Source organism: Hibiscus syriacus, unplaced genomic scaffold, assembly GCF_006381635.1.
Source record: "Hibiscus syriacus cultivar Baekdansim isolate YM2019G1 unplaced genomic scaffold, ASM638163v2 tig00109916_pilon, whole genome shotgun sequence".
NCBI classification, from domain to species: domain Eukaryota; kingdom Viridiplantae; phylum Streptophyta; class Magnoliopsida; order Malvales; family Malvaceae; genus Hibiscus; species Hibiscus syriacus.
The window spans coordinates 344,362-353,658 of NW_024062526.1; the positions used below are offsets into that span (position 1 = coordinate 344,362).

The following is a 9,297-nucleotide window of genomic DNA, read 5'->3' on the forward strand; positions in this document are numbered from 1 at the left end:
AAAAACTAATATATATTTTGTTTTTTTCCTACGAAAAAGAAATTATTTTGGTTCTTTGATTATTCGAATTTAGATTTCTGGAAATTTTATGGGAATAAAATCCATAGGTTTAAGAGCTTAAATATCATTATTTCATAGACATTTTTGGATTAGGCTAGCTTTATTGTAGTTTAAGTGGAATATGTGGTTTTAAGTAGTTTACTTTAGAGATAGTTATCAAAGTTGTTTCCGTTAGGTTAAAGATGAGGAATCATAATTTAAGTTTAAACTGATTGATATGTCGAATTTAGTTTTCATTAAAATGTGTAAATGATTGCAAGTCATTGGTTGATCGAGCTTGATAGGTGGTTTAGTATTTGGTTTAAATTATTGTTTATTGATGCACTGATATCCTTGATTTGACAATGTTGATATGGTAACTTGAAAGCACACGAAAAAGAAGTTCCACAGACACTCGCCAAATGCTTTTCCTGTAACATTAGTTAGCTATGATTTCATGGACCATGAAAACCTCTTTAGTGCTGACATAATGGTTTTCTTAGTTTCATTTACTGTACGCTGTACGCTGTATGTTATTTGGTATTTATGTTAGTATCAGTTGTAGGCGATTGATTTGCTTGTTTTTTTAGTGTAAGGTCTTCTTTGGAGTTTATGCTAGTCATATTTTTTAGAAAATGTAAGATTGATTTCCTGAGTTAGTGATGAGGTGCTTTTTGATGGAGACGTAAGATTGTTAGATAGAGGTCATACTAACTACCCAAAGATAAACTATAGTGGCATTGTGGATCTGTTTTGTTTGTGTTCCGTAGCATCAATAGATAGATTTCTATTTGAAAAGACTTCTAATATCTGTCATCATAAACAAAACAATGGAAATTCAGTTTGATTGTGGATCTGTGTTGTTTGTGTTCCTTAATTTAGCTTTAGTCCTTATCTTCGTTGCAATGGTTGTATTATAGATCAAGTTCTCTTGTTTGTGATCATATGAACTGCTGTATATTGTTTCTTTGAATGGTCATGTGTCTTTTACCCTCAGGCATCCCTTACTGTAAATGTTCTTAACAAGTTAACATCTTTTAGTTTAGTTGCTTTTATTTTTTAATACTATTTTCTGTTGTTATTACATACCTTAACTCTTTCCCTTAATTTTAGATTTTCCTTCAAATTGCTTCTCATGTTGTCTGCTGCTGCATTTGGTTGGACTGGAACTGTGCAGGCTGTAAAGGAACATGTGCTTTTTATTTATTTCTGAAGGATCCAATGGAGCTGAAAGTTTCGTCACCTAAACTTGGTGATCTTTCTCCTCCTGCTTGTATTGGTGATCCCCAGGCGAAGGAAGTTAGTGATGAAGAGGATGATGATCGTGTAAAGTCAATAATTGTGGGCGCATGGGAGCACCGAATTCCACTGTGTATTAGAACTCTTCCGTCGACAAATTCGTATCGCTGATAAAATTTTTACTATTCATGAAATTCACTATTCACATGAATAGTAATGAATAATAATCTCGCAAAAAAATTGACAAAATTCATAACCAAAAGACCTGATCAACTGTGGGCCCTCAATTCCCTTGGATGGTGGAATACTAGAAGAAGCTTGAAGCAAGAAAGAAATAAACCTTTCACACTTAAGAGTGTTTGGTTGCATTTCTTATGTACACATAAACTCTGCTGAAAGAAATAAACTTGATGCCAAGTCCAACAAATACGTCTTTGTTGGTTATGGTGGTGATGAGTTCGATTACCAGTTTTGGGACTACGAAAATCGAAAAATCATCAGAAGCAGAGACGTCATTTTCAATGAGAATGTGATGTACAAAGACATGTCAACCATAGAATCAAGTAGCTCAAATACCGAAGCTGAAACAAAGGAATTTGCTGAGTTCGAGGAAATATCTGGAAATGATGTTCATATCAATCCTGAACCAGTTCAAGAAGAACCACACACGCTAGAACTGAGACACTCCTCCAGAATTCCTAAACCAACCCAACGTTATTCACCTTCTTTGCACTATTTGTTGCTGACTGACAATGGTGAACCAGAGTGCTATGATGAAGCAATGCAGGTGGAGGATTTAGTCAAGTGGGAGTCTTACATGAAAGATGAGATGGACTTGCTTATGTCAAATCAGACATGAGAATTAGCTGAATTACCACCAGGCAAGAAAACGCTCCATAATAAGTGGATTTACAGGATCAAAGAAGAGCACGATGGGAGCAAACGCTACAAAGCAAGATTGGTTGTCAAAGGTTTTCAGCAAAAAGAAGGTATTGACTACAATGAAATTTTTTCTCCAGTCGTAAAATTGTCTACAATCAGACTGATGTTGAAAATTGTAGTTGTAGAGAATTTACATCTTGAGTAGTTAGATGTAAAGACAGCTTTCCTTCATGGTGATTTGGAGGAAGAAATCTATATGAGGCAGCCAGAATGCTTCATAGAGGCAAGGAAGAAAAACCTGGTATGTAGGTTGAAGAAGAGTTTATATGGTTTAAAACAAGTTCCTAGACAGTAGTACAAGAAGTTCGATAATTTCATGAGTAGCAGTGGTTTTACCAGAGGCCAAGCAGATCATTGTTGCTATATCAAGAGGTTCGACAACAACTTCATTATTTTATTATTGTACGTTGATGACATGCTCGTTGCAGGCTTAGACATGCAAGAGATTATAAACTTGAAGCAAAAATTGTCGAAGCAGTTTGTTATGAAGGATCTGGGCGCTGCAAGCAGATTCTTGGGATGAGGATTAAGAGAGACACAAAGTCAGGGACTTTGATGTTATCACAGGCTGAGTACATCAACAAAGTACTCTCCAGGTTCAACATGCAAGATGCTAAACCAGTAAGTACACCTTTAGGTGTTCATTTTAGACTCTCCAAAGAACAGTCACCAAAGATGGAGGAAGAATGTGCATACATGGTGAAGGTATCGTATGCCTCAACAATTGGAAGTCTGATGTATGCCATGGTTTGTACCAGACCAGATATTGCTCATGCAGTGGGAGCTATTATCAGGTACATGAATAATCCGGGCAAGGTACACTGGGAAGCAGTCAAATGGATCCTCATTTATCTACGAGGTTCCACAAAAAAGCATTTTTGTTTCAAAGGTGGAGATACGATACTGACAGGCTATGTAGATGCTGACTTAGCAGGAAATGTTGACATCAGAATGAGCACTACATGATATGTCTATACTCTAGGAGGTACTGCAGTGAGTTGGGTTTCTCAACTACAAAATAAAGTTACTATCTCCACAACTGAAGTAGAATATGTCGCTGTTACGGAAGCCAGCAAGGAGATGGTTTGGCTCCAAAGTTTCTTGGAAGAGTTAGGCAAGAAACAATAGAACAATGTATTGTACTGCGATAGTCAAAGTGCTAGACATCTAGCAAAGAATCCGTCTTTTCATTCCAGAACGAAGAACATACAATTGAGATATCATTTTATCCGATCTCTTCTGGAAGATAGGATTTTGAAACTTGAAAAGATTAGTGGAGCTCAAAATCCGGCAGACATGTTGACAAAGACGGTGACTACGGACAAACTGAAGTTGTGTTCAGCTTCAGTTGACATGCTAGAGTAACAAGACCAGAAATGCTGCTGCATTGATCGAGGTGTGAAGACAAATTAAAATCAGTATTCAAGTGGGAGATTGTAAAGTCAATAATTGTGGGTGTATGGGGGCACCGAATGGGGGGAGCATGGGGGCACCGAATGGGGGGAGCATGGGGGCACCGAATTCCACCGAATTCGGTGCAATCAATTTGTTTTTTTATTTTGTAATAGGGTTAATTACATTTTAGCCATTGCACACTTTAGGGTATTTACAAGATTAGTCCTTAAGCTTCAAGTATAAATACCCTAACCCATTTAGCTTCAAAATCATCCCAAAAATCATTTATTTCTCCCATTACTAGAGAGATTTCTTGTGAGTGTTTTGTAAACACCTATAAATTTTCTCTCTTAGTAAAAGATCTGCAGCAGTCCGGAGACGTAGGCATAATTGACTAAACTCCGTTATCAATTTCGAGTATTATTTTTTTGCTTTTATTTCACATTCTCACTAATATAGTTATAGGAAAAATTAATCGTACTCGGTTTATTTCCCAACAGATCACAACCCCAAGCATCGCCGGCGTGATACACTCTCAATCATTAGAGACAGATTCTATGGATCCAGTTTTTTAGAAGGTCATACAGAAAACACAACAAACCTTTTGAAAATGGCCATCCTATGAGAGAAAATGAATCTCAAGCAGGTGAAACCTGGAAAAACTATAACAGTTTGCCTCTTGACAAAGACTTGACATCCAATTTTGTTAGAGGACGCCCCAAGTTAGTTCCCAGAGGAAATTCAGATCTGAACCAGAGAATTAGGTCGAACCAAGCATTTAGTGGAGATTTTGGTCCTGGTAGTGATAGGAGAAGAGGAAGGGATATCTCTTCTTGGAATCAATGTGATCCTAGGTTCAGTTCAGTTAATATTGCTTCCCAGATGGTTCAGCCAGAATCTGTTGCTCCAAGTCTCTTTCCAGGAAGGGGATGACCAAATGTTTCAAATGCACACAGCTCATCATGGAGTGCCTTTGGGCTTATGCCTGGAATACCAAATGGCCTAGATACTCTCAATCCTATTGGCTTTCAAGGGGTCCTCAGGCATCCGATGAATTCTTCATTGAATATGGGCATTCACCACCAGCGTTGTAGAGATTCTGAGGAGCGTGGTTTTTGTCTACAAGGAGACATGTGCCCAATGGAGCATGGTGTCAATCACATTGTTTTGGAAGATGTTAAGGTAAGGATTTCCCTAATGTCTGTCTTGATTCTGACTTGTGGTGGCTTATTCGGTTTTCCAGAGCCTTGACAATAATATAGATAAAAAAAATTCATATGGTGATGTGTTAGGCTACCATGTTCATCTGGTTTATCTTGTCAGGCTACCAGCAGTGTAGGATGGACAATGTGCTAAGAAGGTTTTTGACTGTTAACAGTTCCTTTCTGACACATTTTATGTTGTCATTTACCTTCATCACAGTGCTTCACTACCACCAAAGGCAGGGCTTATATTCTTGTTGCTTTAGTTTCATTACTTGGGCCCTGCTATTCTATTTATCTTTTTGACAATGCCCTAACTAACAAAAGGGACATGCATACCAGATAGATTACCTGCTTCGATTCACTAGTAGATTAAATTCTTTCACTGTTTCTCTTTTAGCATCTTGTTGAAGGGATGCCTCCAGACAGCATGGTGGCATTACACCAATAAAGAAATTTATTCTTACATATATATTTCTTCTTTAATTTTTGACTAAATGCACTACATGAATAGAGATCAATGCAAATAGACTATTCTAACATCATAGGTATTTGCTCCACGATCTATATTGACGGGTGGAGTGGCTTCTTTTCCAATTTATGGTGTCATCTAACTGAACATCCAATTCATAATGTACATGCTGTCGGAAACTCTTTTGAATTTGATTTTTTATTATCACCTTGAAACATCTAACCCTCCCCATTATTAATTTGCCAGTTACTTCTTTTCTGATTTGCATAGTCTGTCACAGTTTAACCTTCCTGGTACAGTTCCAACTGCACAGCTATTGGCAACCTCTTCTGTACCTGGACCACTACCATCAGGTGTTCCTCCCTCAACGTCTTTAATGAACAGTGATGGTATACATGGCAAAAGTAGCAAACCCGGAATGACTGGTGACGCTCAGGTTCAAATGGTGTACATACTGTTTCTACTGGTGCAAATGGGGCTGATTTATATGATCCTGATCAGCCTTTGTGGAATAACAATGGGACAGAAGCAATGGCTTCTCTCTCAGGACTATATTCACCCAAGGTTCATGAAACGGAGTCCTTGCACGATAACGAATTGCTAATTAGAAGTGCTGGGTCACAGGGAACAAGTTTGCCTGGTTGGGGTAGAGTTTGTGGCTCAAGTAGTAGTAGAATATATACAAAACAGATGACCAACCACACACAGGATGAAACCAAGGGAAAACAAGAAACATTTCCAAGTTCTCAAGGCACTTCCCGTCAGGTAAAGCAGACCAGAACTCAGGATGATGGCTCCAAAATGGATTTGTCACTCAAGTCACAGAATGATAGTACACATAATAGCAGAAAACCAACTCAGAAGGCACTTCGTACACTGTTTGTCAATGGGATTCCCCAAAAAAGCAACAAAAGTGAGGCTATTCTCTCTCATTTTTGTAAGTTTGGACAGGTTATTGACATTTATATTCCATCAAAAAGTGAGCGTGCCTTTGTCCAGTTCTCAAAGAGGGAAGAGGCAGAAGCTGCTCTGAAGTCACCTGATGCTGTAATGGGAACCGCTTTATTAAGCTCTGGTGGGCTAATCGGGATAGCATTCCTGATGATACTGTAAATAGTGGCACTGGCATAGCAGTAAATCCACATGGTCTAACAGCTCCCGTTGTTCAAGTACAGCCTTTTGCTAATAGAGAAAAGGATAATCTTCAATCAGTTGGTCATAAAAGCAATGTTGTCCATGGTGCTGATGTGCCTTCTCCGAATTCTCCTAAGCCTGTTAATATGAATGGTCCCAAGGTTCCACCTCCATTGCAGAAAAAGTTAGAGACTCTGAAGCAGATGAAAAAGGAACTATGCAAGAAGCAGGAAATGCTGGAGCAGAAGCGGAATGACTTCCGACACCAGTTAGACAAGCTTCAGAAACAAGTACTGAGAATTCTCTTTACCTATATATACCATCGTCCGAATATGATTCTGAATTAATGCTTGAGTAAATTTACATGTTCCAAGAACTGTTGTGTATAGCAAAGCAGGTTTAAAAGTTTATATGTGTATACCATAGTCCTAATATGATTATGAATAAATAAAAAAAATTAGCTGATCCTATTCCCATTACACATATGTAATGAGGTAAGGTGAGGTAGGGTAGTAGGCTGCTCCCAACGCCAGGTTGAGAGCAGCTTCCGTGGAAGACCTCCATTATGAATTGCCCTCGGTGGGACTCGATCCCACGACCACAAGGTTAAGAGCCTTGCGCTCTACTAACTGAGCTAGACAGACAATTCATGATTCTGAATAAATGCTTGAGTAAATTTACATGTTCCAAGAATGTTGTGTATAGCAAAGCAGGTTTAGAAGTTTATCTGTGTATACTATAGTCCTAATATGATTCTTAATAAATGCTTGAGTAAATTTACATGTTCCTTGAACTGTTGTGTAAAGCAAGCAGGTTCAGAAGTTGCATATTTTCACAGTATAGTTTTTTTTAAGGAACCATAATGCTTTCACCAGTGATATGAAAAATTTCGATGGTGGGCATTTGCCATTTATGCACATAATACATACGCATGCAGCATGCCGGTATGAGTTGGTAGCAATGGAAAAACAGAACATTAGGGTTTTGCAGTTTAGATATAGGAAATTACTCCTTATTTTAGTTGGTTTAAACATCTATTTTTGTTTTTGTGCAGTCTAGTGTTGTCAAGGGTGAGCTACTGTCTGAGCAGGCTGCTAAGAGGCAGAAGGTGGAAATTGTGGCTGATCCTGCAAAAGCTTCAACTTCAAGTTCCTCAGAACCCGGTGCTTTTGTAGTAACACCATGCACTGTAGGGATGACGGATAAAAACAAATCAACAGAGAATGACGTGTCTCAGAGTCCAAAATCTACCCCCATGGCATTGCTAGAACCTACCACCTCAATGATGTCGGCACCTGTTCAGCATGCAGTCACGATGAACAAATACAAGTTGGACAACCGACCTAGCTTTTCGAGTTATTCCACCATTGCCTTCCGGTTTTGCCAATGTGAGTTTATCTTTCTCTTGCCTTTTCCTCTAATAAATTTACGTTCGATCCATATTTTATAATGAGATTTTACCTTAATTATTCTTTTATTTTATTTTGAAAATGGTAAAAATAAAAGGAAACACGTATCACATAGACTTTTTGGTGTGTTTGTAATGATAATTACTCCAAAGGTGAAAGCCTGAAAGGCATAACATAAAACATGTGATAATTAATTATTTTCTTTTAAACAAAATATAGGTGTACATTCAAATATACTTATGCTATGTTACTTGGACAAATTTATGAGTGTCAGATGCGGGGATGTATCCGGAACCCAATATCGGTGTGTTCATTTTTTTCAGAGTTTTCCTATTTACTTTGAGGGTCCTCATATGCACATGCGTATGTTTGAAAACTGTTTGACCCGTTAAGAAAATGAATAATCCAAATTATGCTTTCTAGATTTTAATTTTTACATGATATCTATAACCGAACTACACTGTTTTTTAACCATAGCATTTTGATCCATTGGGCATATTGTAGGATAATGGCTTTATTTTTGGGGCTGATGTTCTTGTCCCCCAAACTTACCAACAACTCAAATTAAAACGTACCCAATGGCATAAACTCTATGAGAGGTTTTCATATTTCTCTTTGTTATCAATGAGAGGTTACTGAAATCTGTATGTCAATTAGGTTGATGTTTTGAAGCTACGCTTCTCACAATATGGGGATCTTCTATCTGTGGAACTACAAGATATGGAAAAAGATGAAGTAGGATCAGAGGCATAAAATAATTGCTCAGTTCTTATAACTTACAGCAGACGCCAATCCGCAGAGAAGGCATATGCAAATGCTACATGCTGGAAGACCCATAATTTGCAGTTCTCATGGATGACATCTTAACATGGTCACAAGGAAACCTCATCTTCTGCACCAGAATGATCCTTAAAAGCCAATGTCGAGAAAGATGAAAAATCAACAGCATTCTGCAGTACTGCCAACGAAGTTGTCAGTTTAATTCAGAGCATATGGAACGTTTACTACCTGCAGTGTCAAAGCATAGTCCGTCCGAAGTTTCTAAGCATGAAAGAGTCACCTAAAGGCTGAGGGCTTTGCTGCGACATTTTGAGTCTGTTTCTGGATTTGTACAGCGAGGTAACATGGTAATCAATTGGACTCTTAATTTTGTATGTTCTTTGTCAATTACTTCAAATTTAATTTTTACAGTATAATCTGTTTGTTACATTGTCAATTGCTTCCACCACAAACATACCGGCGGATTGTAAATATTTTTTTAAAGATTTAGTACAAGTTTTGTAGTACTAAAAGGGTTTGAAATTTTTAAAAGGAATTGTTGGTTTAGTTGAGAATCTTTGGGGAACCGATTCCCCTTTCAGTTTTATATAAGATTCTTTATGATTTTTGCGTTGCTTCAATGTGGAACTGAAAAGTGGTTATCTATATTAATACCAACTGCATTCGTATTTGCATTTGCAATAAG

The 9,297-nt window shown here is 37.8% G+C and overlaps 1 pseudogene; it reads left to right on the forward strand.

Annotated features, from left to right (window-relative positions):
* Positions 1–1,112: 1,112 nt before the first annotated feature.
* Positions 1,113–8,957, forward strand: LOC120210162 (annotated as a pseudogene).
* The last annotated feature ends 340 nt before the right edge of the window (positions 8,958–9,297 follow it).